We start from the raw sequence: 13,093 nt of genomic DNA on the forward strand, positions 1-13,093 counted from the left end.
GTAGCCATTGCTCATTGAGACACCTCAGTGCCATATATGCCTTGAACTTGAAGTATTCAAATCAAAGTTGGTCTGCATGATTACTTCATTGATGTTTCAAGTTCAATTTAGTGCCCACACTTGTTTTCAGTGGGGGTGGAGGAAAGAACAATGCAAAATAGATGTCAATGCAAATGCAATATCTGATTAGGCTCTTGAAACATTCTGCTTTACTTGTCTGGCAGGCATTTTATGCTATTGATTTTATTTTGATTTATATTTAAACTTGTATAACATGCCCTAAATCTTTGGAATGAGGTGCATGGGAGAAAAAGAACAACAACAACACAACACCAATGGCGTTTATTTGTTGGTGCACTGATTATACACAGCTCCCCTGGAATGCAAGATAATGATCCAATAGCACAATTCATGTACAATGGCATAGTGAATTGAACAGAGGTGGTTTGCTAGACTCAATGCTGATTACCAGCCAAAGTAATCCAGATAAGTATGCAACAGATCAATAATGTGATTCAGTTGCTGACTTGAATTTATGGAGGTTTGTATGGTTTGTGACCTAGATATCCGGGGGACTGGAGCTGCTTATCAATGAAGCTGATCGTGATCAGCAGAAGATTCAGGAGCATCACAAGGGTTGTATTTCTTTTCTTTTATTCTGTACGCTGAATTAATGGAATTTACTAAGAAGAGTTTTGTTATAGCTTGGGGCCAAGCAAATGATAGTAATAATATTAAAACACACACACACACACACACACACATGCTAACACGAGATGGAGTGATAGGGGGCCTTAAAAATGTTATATAAATCCATGGAGAATAAGTTTGTTGATGACTATTCACCATTATGGCATTCTTCTTCCTCTCCACACAGTTGCCCAATTCACCTGCCCAATTCCCAGCATTCCTGTAGTTCAGCTGAGAATTGGCAAACCCAATAGCTTGAAATATATGAAAATAGGCACACAAGATGATTGAGCAGACTTGTTTTCTCTTGCTCCAGGGAGTATGACTAGAACTAGCTTGCCCAGTTCTTAAGGTCTTCAGCTGAGGGAGTATTTATTTTATATATTTATTGCATTTATACCCCACCTTTTTTTGAGTGGGGACTAGAACCCAGATCTCCCAGCTCCTACTAGTCCAACACTCTTGCCACTACACCACACTGGCTCTCAAGTAAGGAAGTAAGTGATGCTATTACAAAGGAGAGGGCTTTCTCTGTGATGATGCTTCAGTTTTGAAATGCTTTCCCCAAAATGCTAGGGTGCCTAATTTACATTCTTTTTTGATGTCAGGTTAAGACATATATATATATATATATATATATATACACACACACACACACACACACACACACAGGCATTTGAATTTGTATTTTTATTGTCTTTTCTTGCGGCTGTTCAGTATTAGTTCCACTGTACTGTATTTAGAGTAGACCCACTGAAATCAATGGGACATACGTTTGTCTTCAGTAATTAAGTCCCACTGATGGATATACTGTATTAACTTTTTAAATGATTAATTATTATTGATAATGAGATGCTTCTAGATAGCTGAAGCTCTCTGGGTAGTTTACAAAAGTTAAAACATTAAAATACAATGTACAAAGTTTAAATGCCATTTACACAAAATCATATGGACAATATACACAAACAACATATATAACTAAAAACAACTTTGAACTAAAAACAATTTAATAAAAAACATCCAACAATAAAACAACACCGCTTAAAACAGCACAGCTTAAAAACAGTATAGAAGGGTCAGCAAAAGGAACAAGAGTTCTCAAAAGGGAAGCCCCGCCAGAATAGCAGAGCCCAGCCCTGGTAGTCGCTCCAGGACTGGCAAGGTCATTTTAAAAGGTTTTTTCTTTCTTTTAAACAGCATTGCTTTAAACAAAGAGTTCATTGCTCAGGCACACCTAAGACAGCCTTATTTTGGGAAGGCCCTAGGAAGGGGAAGAGTTTTGGCTGAAACTAAACGGAGGTGGAGGATTTCAATTTTTTAAAAAATACATACATATTTACAAAAAATAGCAATTCTTACGGAAGTTATGCAGACTCACGGAGATGGCTGGGCACTGGAATTACGGTTTTCAGTACGGATTTATCTTTGTAATTTTCAGAGCAGAAAAAAAAGGAGAATTCTGGGGGCTTGTGAACAGTGGAACAGAGCACTAGCTGCAAATTGCGGAAGTCAAGCGGCACCGAACGTACACAATTCGTACATCCCAAGTGGCAAAGGAAAAGTTCCTCTTGCACGTGGCTGCCAATCTCACATTAGGTAGCCTCAGCAGATAGCCCTCAGATGACCTTCCGTGGTGGACTGGGATGTAGGGGAGAAGGCCTATTTCAAGTATGACTAAGTTTTGTTCCATCCCATTGCACACAGGCCTGGAATCCCATGTGATGAAGGGCAGTATATATAATGATGATGGGGGGGGGGGAGAGAGAGAGGTGTAGTGGTTAGAATGCTGGATGGGGACTTGGGAGATCTGGGTTCTAGTCCCCACTCAGCCATAAAGCTCACTGGATGACTGTGGGCCAGTCACTGACTCTCAGCCTAACCTACCTCAGAAGGTTGTTGTGAGGATAAAATGGAGATGAGGAAGGCCAGTGAGCTGCCTTGGGTTCCTTCCAAGGGAAGGGAGGTGGGATAGAAATGCAATTTAATAATAGTTTAGGGCATAGCCCTCACACACAAAAAATCATAAAAATCATTAAAAGCATTAAAAGCATAGTACACCATTTAATAGAGCAGCTTGTAAGGTATGTCTAAAGCACTGTGTAGAGATTTACATTGCACACATAAAAAGCCAGCTGTATTGTTAAGAGAACATGGCCCAGAATAGGTAAATTATATATTCCAAGGGGAGATATCACAAAGAAGCAGATTTCAGTTAAACATTAGGAGAACCTTCCTAATGATAACAGCAATTTAACAATGAAACAAAGTTCCTCAGATTGGGGAATTAACAATGAAATAAACTTCCTCAAATATTTGCGTAGCCTACTGCGTGAATGAAAAGCACGGATGCAAATGGCATCCAGGATGCCATTTGCGGCCGTAAAGGTCTTAGTTTAAGCTAAATGGAGCCATTTACGGCTGCATTTACCTTAAACTAAGGCCTTTATGGCTGCAAATGGTGTCCTGGACGCCATTTGTGTCCACAGTTAGTCCCCTTCAGCCAGCGATATGGCATGGCGGCCGTATCACTGGCAATCCGGAGCCGGATGATCCGACTGAAGAGGATTCCTCAGGGAACTGGAGGTAAGTGTTCTGTTCCACCATGGACTCCAGGGGGCCAGATTCTTTGGAATCCAGCCTCATTGGCATCTATGGCAGAATTCTCCGCCATCCCTAGCTAGCATTGTTAAACACAATAGAAAGGAAGTGTGATGCTTGCAAGAACTGAAGGAGATGAAGCTAAGATCTCTGTATGTCCTTGGGGAGAGACAATCCTGCTTAATGCATCACCGTTTTTTTTGTAAATGATGTTCTGCAGAGTTGTTTCTGAACTGTGGTTGGATTATAGATCTCCAAGGCTGTAATCTGTAAAACAACTAACCTAATTCTTATTCCTTCTCAGTATATGAGCTCATTAATGTAAATGAGTTAACCTACTGAGAGCACAATTCAGCAGTCTTTGTTCAATGGTGGCTATATCTCAGGTCTTCTCTGATGGATAAGGTAAAGTTTACTTCTACATGTTTAGTTGTTTTGGCTCTGTTGAGTTTTGGTTTATATTTATTTAGTTACTTATTTTAGGGGGGGGGGTTGTCTCCCTGAATCTTGTTAAGGATAGTCAAACTTCAACCAGCTCACCCCACCCCACCCATCATTAGGAGTTTGTTATCCCTTGAAATATCCACAACATTAGGGACAGGGATGTACGAAAGTGACTGAACTTTCGCAGATTATGTTGATGGGGGGGGGAGGCGGTCCGTCCCTCCCCCCGGCATCCTGGCCGGAGGGGGGAAGCGCTCCGTTCCTCCCCCTGGAATCCTCGAATGGCCGGCTGTGCTCCACGGCAGCTCCGCAGCCGGATTTCCAGCCACAGAGGGCTCTGGGTAAAAAAACCCCAACAACCGCATATGCAAATGGTGGCAGTTACGGCCACCGCCATTTGCGTTCCTTCTTTTTGGCCGTCTAAATCTACGTAAATATTTACATAACCTATGATAGCGAAAATCAAGGGGAACGCAAATAGTGTAGTGGGCGCTATTTGCATCCCTTTTTCATTCAACATTTTAGCCCATGTAAATATTTATGTAGGCTAAAATGGTGAATCAAAAGGTTGCCCTTATTAGCGTTTCCCTTATTATCGCCATAGTCTATGTAAATCTTTACGTAGACTACCCGGGCCCAAATAAGGAACTAAAAAGCATTTGCGTACGTGCTTTTTTTTTTTTTTGCAAAGTCACCCGTGATAGGCTACGTAACGATTTATGTAGCCCATCATGGCTGACTTTGGAAATCTAGCCGTGATAGGCTACATAAATCGTTACATAGCCTATCACGTGTTTTTTTTTTTAACTTAATTTTGTAATGGCGGCGGCGGCAGCCGGTCGGAAGACTGGCCACCGCCCATACCCCCGCTGAACTGCCGCCGGGACCCGCCACCGAGAGGGACATTCGCAGGAGGTAAGTCCCATCCCGGGGGGGTGGCGGAGAATTTCACCGCCAATTTCGGGGGGCTGAATGCATTGGCATTCGGCCTCCCTGAGATTCGTGGAGAAATTCTCCGCCATCCCTAATTGTTTTCCTCGATTTCTTTGCATTTTTCATTTAAAAAGGCCTCCTTGTCCCTCCTTGCTATTGTCTGGAAATCTGCATTCAGTTGAGTGTGCCTTCCCCTTTCTCCCTTGCTTTTTGCTTCCCTTCTTTCCTCAGCTAAAGCCTCATCAGACAGCCACTTTGCTTTCTTGCATTTCTTTTTCTTTGGGACGGATTTCGTTGCTGCCTCCTGAACAATGTTATGGAGCTCCGTCCATAGTTCCTCAGGTACTCTGTCTATCCGGTCTAATCCCTTAAATCTATTCCTCACCTCCACTGTATATTCATAAGGGATATGATTGAGGTCATACCTGAATGGTTTAGTGGTTTTTCCTACGTTCTTCAATTTAAGCTGAAATTTTGCAATAAGAAGCTCATGATCTGAGCCACAGTCAGCTCCAGGTCTTGTTTTTATTGACTGTATAGAGCTTCTCCCTCTTTGTCTGCAAAGTACATAATCAATCTGATTTCGATATTGACCATCTGGTGATGTCCATGTGTAGAGTCACCTCTTGTGCTGTTGGAAAAGAGTGTTTGCTATGATCAGCGTGTTCTCTTGGCAAAACTCTATTAGCCTTTCTCCTGCTTCATTTTGTACACCAAGGCCATGCTTGCCTGTTATCCCAGTTCTTTCTTAACTTCCTGCTTTAGCATTCCAATCCCCTATGATGAAAAGGACATCTTTTTTTGGTGTTAGTTCTAGAAGGTGTTGTAAGTCTTCATAGAACCAATCAACCTCAGCTTCTTCAGCTTCAGTGGTTGGGGCATAGACTTGTATTACTGTGATGTTGAATGGTTTTCCTTGGATTCGTACTGAGATCATTCTATCATTTTTGATATTGTACCCCAGTACTGCTTTTTCCCCACCCTTTTATTGACTATGAGTGCTACTCCATTTCTTCTAAGGGATTCTTGCCCACAGTAGTAGATACGATGGTCACATGAATTAAATTCACCCACGCTTGTCCATTTTAGTTCACTGATTCCCAAGATGTCGATGTTCAATCTTGCCATCTCATGTTTGACCACCTCCAGCTTGCCTTGATTCATTGATCTGACATTCCAGGTTCCTAAACAATATTGTTCTTTACAGCATTGGATTTTCTTTTCACCACCAGACACATCCACAGCTGAGTGTCCTTTCAGCTTTGGCCCAGCTGCTTCACTCTTTCTGGCACTACTTGGAAATTCCCTCTGCTCTTTCCCAGTAGTATATCGGACACCTTCCGACCTGAGGGGCTCATCTTCCAGTGTCATATCTTTTAGCCTTGTGATACATTTCAAGGGGTTTTCTTGGCAGGAATACTGGAGTGGGTTGCCATTTCCTTCTCCAGTGGACCGCATTTTGTCAGAACTCTCCGCCATGACCTGTCCATCTTGGGTGGCCCTGCACGACATAGCTTATGGCTTCACTGAGTTATGCAAGCCCCTTCGCCACAGCAAGGCAGTGATCCATGAAGGGGGAAAAGATATATACTTTGACCAAAAAGTCACCAGCTAATAATACTGAATTAATTTCCAGTCATACATGGTGCAGAAATTCAATTTGAAATCAGTAGTTTTCACCCATGTCTGCTTTTTTTGCATTTATTAATGTCTTGCATTTTTCTGCCATAAAATTATTGAATTTCAACAGATGTTCTACCAGGCATTAAAGAGAAGCATTCTCTTAAATATACTTTAGAGTGTTTTTTTGTAAACCTACCTTCTTCCTCTTTTTTAAAGGATCTCTGATAATGATGTCAGTTCAAGTTAAATTAGTATTATTTCATATTTATTTTAAATGTGTAGATGCCATGGGTAGGTGGGTGGGCAATGTGAAAAGAAGAAGAAAAAGGAATTAATGTCAATTTCAATGCGTAAACAGGTTTAAAAAATGAAACAAAATGTTCTGGTAACTTCTTTAAAACTAACTCTACCATTCAGGTAATCCAAACCTTGGATTATTATGGATTCATGGTTTAACAAAACAGTCTTAAACATATCTCTGTTTGGTCATTCACCACCACCACCAGAAGAGACTAGGAATGGAAAAATCTCTCACTTTAACTTTCCATAAAATTGATATTTTATCAAGCACAAGTTCATCAAGTTCTGCTTCCACATATTTGTATGTGAATTTGTATTCTTGTAAGTCTGCATGAGAATGTGTACGCATTTTCATACACATGAAAATTCATATGCATTTTTATACACATTTTCCCTAACACATAGATTTTTGTTTGCATTCTTTGATCAGAGATCTGCACTGCAAACTTTGGAGAAGTGCAAAAACCAAAGGAGAATTGTTTTCCAGTCTGTTTTAGTTTCAGAATTGAGAATTAGGTTGGTTCAGATTAAAATGTAAACCAATCAAATGTTTCCCTCATCCATAGACATATTCTAGGGTAGAAATTCCTAGACATTTCTCCCCTATCCCTAGACCATACATATTCTAATGTATCCCCAATATATTGTTTCTTTGTGACACATTCAATTGTTTGTAAGCTTATTTGGGGGGCATTTTTTTCTGACCGTTGAGGCAAGATCAAATGTGATCATTCAATCAGCCAATGTTTCTTCAATGGCTGGAGTTACTAGGGTTACTAGAGCTAGTAACATGTCCTGTCCGCTCTCCGGTGGAGTCCCCGAGTACAGCCCTCTAGTGAAGGGGGAACAAAAATGACAATTTGTACCTGCTTTCAAGATAAGTGGCACAAATAATGCCAAAGATCCAAGATTAAATAGAGAACACCTTGTTTTTTATGGATGCTAAGCCTGTATGCATGATATAACTTGTGTAGGAAGGTATCAGGAACAACTGAGGCTAGAACTGAATAGTCTTGGCTAGGGATGCTGGAGAAATTTGAGATGGACTAAAATTAGTTCAGATTTCTAAGAATCCAATCTGCAGAACCTCCTCCTTGGGACTCCACAGAGTCCATGGACTTTTGGACCATTTTTTGGACCAAAATTCACACAAACATATTTGTTGGAAAATTCACAAGTTTTCTGTGAGACATACGCTTTTCTGAAAAATCACAGAAACATATATTCCAGGAAAAATTGAATGGAACCAGGGAAACTATGTTAGATTGTGTAAATTGTGGCAACATCTCTAACATATTTTTTTTTGTCTACCCCCCCCCCCAGACTATGAAGCACATGTTTTCGATGTCTATATACTAATGCCCAGAGTATGGGAAACAAACAGAACGAACTTGAACTCTTAATACAAGAGGGAAATTATGACCTGATAGGTATAACTGAGACTTGGTGGGATGACTCTCATGACTGGAATACAGCAATTGAAGGATATAACTTGTTCAAAAAGAACAGGAGGAACAGAAAGGGAGGTGGGGTTGCACTGTATGTGAAAAATACATATCTCTGCACAGAAAGACAGGAGGAGGAGCTTGGTAGCCCCATTGAGAGCATCTGGGTTGAAATAAATGGAGCAAAGAATAAAAGGAACCTGGTGGTCGGAGTCTACTACCGGCCACCCAATCAAGGAGAAGACAAGGATGAAACTTTTGAAAAGCAAATAGCCAATGTTTTAAGGAAGCATGATGTAGTAGTAATGGGGGACTTCAATTTCCCCAATATTTGTTGGGAGACAAATTCTGCAAAACATGGCCCCTCCAGGAAATTCCTGACTTGTGTGGCAGATAACTTCCTCCTACAGAAAGTAGAGGAAGGAACTAGAGGATCGGCTATCCTTGACTTGATCCTAACCAACAGAGATGACTTAGTGGATAAAGTAGCAGTTACAGGAACTCTGGGGGAAAGCGACCATGTTGTACTTGAGTTCTTGGTTCTAAGGGAAGCAAAAGCTGAGTGTAGTCAAACGCGTACCCTGGATTTTAGGAAAGCTGATTTTCATAAACTCAGAACAATGATCAGTAAGGTCCCATGGCAAGCGATGGTAGCGAGAAAAGGAGTCCAAGATGGGTGGGAACTTTTAAAAAAGGAAATTCTCAAGGCACAATCACAAGCAATTCCAACAAGAAGAAAAGGTGGAAGACAACAGAAGAAGCCAATGTGGCTTCACAAAAAGCTTAGGGATGACCTGAAAACAAAAAAGGACACATATAGGAAGTGGAAAGAAGGCCAAGTAACAAAGGAAGAGTACAGGCAGATAGCACAGAATTGCAGGGATGGCGTCAGGAAGGCTAAAGGTGAGAATGAGCTGAGGTTAGCAAGGGATGTTAAAAACAACAAAAAGGCTTTCTTCAGTTACATGCATAGTAAAAGGCAGAGGAAAGAAATGGTGGTTCAGCTATTAAATAAGGATGGCAAAACGATAACAGATGACAAAGAAAAGGCAGAGGTGCTCAATTCCTACTTTGGCTCAGTCTTCTCCCAAAAGAGGGTCTATGACCCCCCTGGCAAAGGCGAAGTACAGGCTGAAGGGGCAGGATTGCTGCTTGAGATCGACAGGCATATGGTCAAGGAACACCTCATTACTTTGAATGAGTTCAAATCTCCAGGGCCAGATGAACTGCATCCTAGAGTAATAAAGGAAGTGGCAGAAGAACTCTCAGAACCGCTGTCTATTCTCTTTGAGAAATCATGGAGGACGGGGGAAGTGCCAGATGACTGGAGGAGGGCTAACGTTGTCCCTATCTTCAAAAAGGGTAAAAAGGAGGAACCTGGGGACTACAGACCAGTCATTCTGACATCAATCCCTGGGAAAATTCTGGAGCAGGTCATAAAGCAATCCATCTGGAAGCACCTTGACAACAATACTGTGATTACTCGAAGCCAACATGGATTTGTCAAAAACAAGTCTTTCCAGACAAATCTGATCTCATTTTTTGATCAAGTAACCTCCCTTGTAGACTGTGGGAATGCTGTAGACATCATATACCTCGACTTCAGCAAAGCTTTCGACAAAGTGCCCCATGATATCCTGATGAGCAAACTAGCTCGAAGTGGGCTAGATGAAACAACGATCCGGTGGATCCACAGTTGGCTACAGAATCGGACTCAAAGAGTGCTTATCAATGGGACCTTCTCAAACTGGGGAGAGGTAACGAGTGGGGTACCGCAGGGCTCAGTCCTGGGCCCAGTGCTCTTCAACATTTTTATTAATGACTTGGAGGAGGAGGTGCAGGGAGTGCTGATCAAATTTGCAGATGACACAAAATTGGGAGGGATAGCTAATACTTTGGAAGACAGAAACAAAATTCAAAGTGATCTGGATAGACTGGAGCACTGGGCAGAAAACAACAGAATGGCATTTAATAGGGATAAATGCCAAGTTCTGCACCTAGGAAAAAGAAACCAAATGCACAGTTACAAGATGAGGGATACGTGGCTCAACCACACTACAAGCGAGAAGGATCTTTGAATTGTTGTTGATCACAAGCTGAATATGAGCCAACAATGTGATGTGGCTGCAAAAAAGGCAAATGCTATTTTGGGCTGCGTTCATAGAAGCATTGCTTCCAAATCCCGGGAAGTACTAGTTCCCCTCTACTCAGCACTGGTTAGGCCTCATCTGGAGTACTGTGTCCAGTTCTGGGCACCACACTTTAAGAAGGATGCAGACAAACTGGAGAGGGTTCAGAGGAGGGCAACAAAGATGATCAGGGGACTGGAAACAAAGCCCTATGAAGAGAGACTGAAAGAACTGGGCATGTTTAGGCTTGAGAAGAGAAGACTGAGGGGAGATAGGATAGCACTCTTCAAGTACTTGAAAGGTTGTCACAGAGAAGAAGGCCAGGATCTCTTCTTGATCATCCCAGAGTGCAGGACACGGAATCATGGGCTCAAGTGACAGGAAGCCAGATTCCGGCTGAACATCAGGAAAAACTTCCTGACTGTAAGAGCAATATGACAATGGAACCAATTACCTGGGGAGGTGGTGGGCTCTCCCACACTGGAGGCCTTCAAGACGAGGCTGAACAGCCATTTGTCAGGGATGCTCTGACTTGGATTCCTGCATTGAGCAGGGGGTTGGACTCAATGGCCTTGTAGGCCCCTTCCAACCCTACTATTCTATGATTCTATGATTCTATGATCCCCCAATCCATCTGTGAGCAGACACCAGGAGAAGTGACACTGCATATTCCATGAAACATACAGGATGGATTCGAAAAAGTCCAGACATCCCTGCTCTTGGCTCTGTATTAGGAGTGCACGAAAGCCACTTACCTGGTCTCGTAGCTTTTTGCGGTGGGGGGGAGGTGCTTCGCTGCTCTCCCCCCGATGTTCAGGCTGGGGGGGGAGGCTTCCCACCTCGCCCGGCCAAAATTCAGGCTGGGGAGGAGGCGCCTCGCCTCGCCCGGCCGCAAAATAAAAAGTAAAAAAAAAAAAAAAAAGCCCCCGTGATAGGCTACGTGACGATTAACGTAGCCTATCACGGCTAGATTTGCAAAGTCAGCCGTGATAGGCTACATAAATCGTCACGTAGCCTATCACAGGTGACTTAAAAAAAAAAAGCACGTACGCAAATGACGGCCCCCATAGGGAGCCTCCATTCGCGTTCCTTATTTGGTCGCTGTAGTCTACGTAAATCTTTACGTAGACTATGGCGCAAATAATTTTCGCCGTAGTCTACGTAATCTTTACGTAGACTACAGCAACCAAATAAGGAACGTGAATGGCGGCTCCCTATGGGGGCCGCCATTAGCCGTACACGCTTTTTTTTTTTAAGTCACCCGTGATAGGCTACGTGACGATTTACGTAGCCTATCACAGCTGACTTTGCAAATCTAGCCATGATAGGCTACGTTAATCGTCACATAGCCTATCACGGGTGTGTTATTTTTTTTTTAGTTTTATTGGAATGGCGGCGGCGGCAGCTGGTCGAAAGATCAGCTGCCGCCCCCGCCCCTGACAAAGACCCGACGAACCGCCGCCGGGACCCGCCTCCGGGAGGAACATTCGGGAAAGGTAAGTCCCATCCCGGGGGCGGTGCGGGGGGCAGGGGGGTGCGGAAAATTTCTCCCCGAAACTTCTTCGGGGGGCTGAACACGTTGGCGCTCAGCCCCCCGAAGTTTCGGGGAGAAATTCTCCGCCAACCCTACTTTGTATATACCCCAGAAGTGTGGACTGGAGCATCTTTCTTGCAGTAAAGTATTTTCAGGCTCTCAACTGTTCCTGGGCACCCAGCGGGGCCACTGGGGCCTCCTGAACAAGAAGGGACACAAAAAGCTTCCTGTTTGGACTAGGACTTTGCTTAGACTTTAACCACAGTGGTCTTCCTGGTTCTGATGAGTGTGGGTGTGTTACTCAGCACTGACTCAGTGGCACAACTCCTGGTTTCTGGCTCTTCTCTGACAACTGACCACTACTGATGGGAGTACCAGCTAAGCTCCCCTAAATTCTCCAAAGATCATTTTGGTTTCTCCTCTTTCTGCTTTTGAACTTTGGAGGTGGGGGTGGGTGTTCAAATGGGAAAAGACCACATTTCTGTGTGTATTTTTCAGAAGTGTGTACTCTCCCCCCATTGAATAAAGTGTGAAAATGCACATTTTTAAGAAATACACATTTTACCAAGTGATTACAAATGTGGGAATTTGGGAACATTTTGCAAGCAAAAGGACTCCTGCCTGTGCTTGCAATTGTGAATAGGACATGTTTTATGATTTGCAAACAGAAACAAAGTTCTCACACATCATTACTGACTACAATCAGCCCTGACACAAGGCCTCATTGCTAGACCTCGCTGGTTGAGAGTAGTGTATATGGGATGAGGCTTCTTTGAGATAATCATGTTTCAAGCTGTATAGGGTTTTAATGGTTAAAACTAGGGATGAACAGATCCCCTCAATTTTGCTTCACGATTATTCCAATGCTCCAATAGCCCTTGGGATTCTTCCTTTTCTTTTTTTAAATGTTATCAGGAATCCTGGATTTCTGAATGCCCATAAAAGATTTTGAACATGCACCCTCAAAATACTATTTGAAAAGCAAAGTACCCAATCGTTTGGTTTCCTTTAGAAATTTAGAAAACAACAAAAAGCGAACAAAGCACAAAACACAGAATTATCCCTTTAAAAAAAGGCAAGATTTTTGTTCAAGTAAAAATTACTGGAAAACGAAATAAAACAGGCAGGAGGAATGTGATAGCAAGTTTGGGAATGTGCAGTGCAGACATCCCTCCCGCCATGGTCCCATTTGTGCTTGTGTTCAGGGTTGTGAATGAAGCATGTTAATTTGTGAATTGAAACGAACTTCTCCTACATCCCTATTCTCTAGAAAATCTATCCAGTGAAGTGGGCCCTCGAAATCTGGGCAGGAATATGCAAGAGGTCGATTCCATAACCCCCCTCTCCAAACCAATTACAACACCACAACACCACCCACCACCACAACTCCTTGATTT

Source organism: Heloderma suspectum, chromosome 9 (assembly GCF_057233095.1).
Source record: "Heloderma suspectum isolate Gila_16-S chromosome 9, 16-S_ref, whole genome shotgun sequence".
Taxonomy (NCBI): Eukaryota; Metazoa; Chordata; class Lepidosauria; order Squamata; family Helodermatidae; genus Heloderma; species Heloderma suspectum.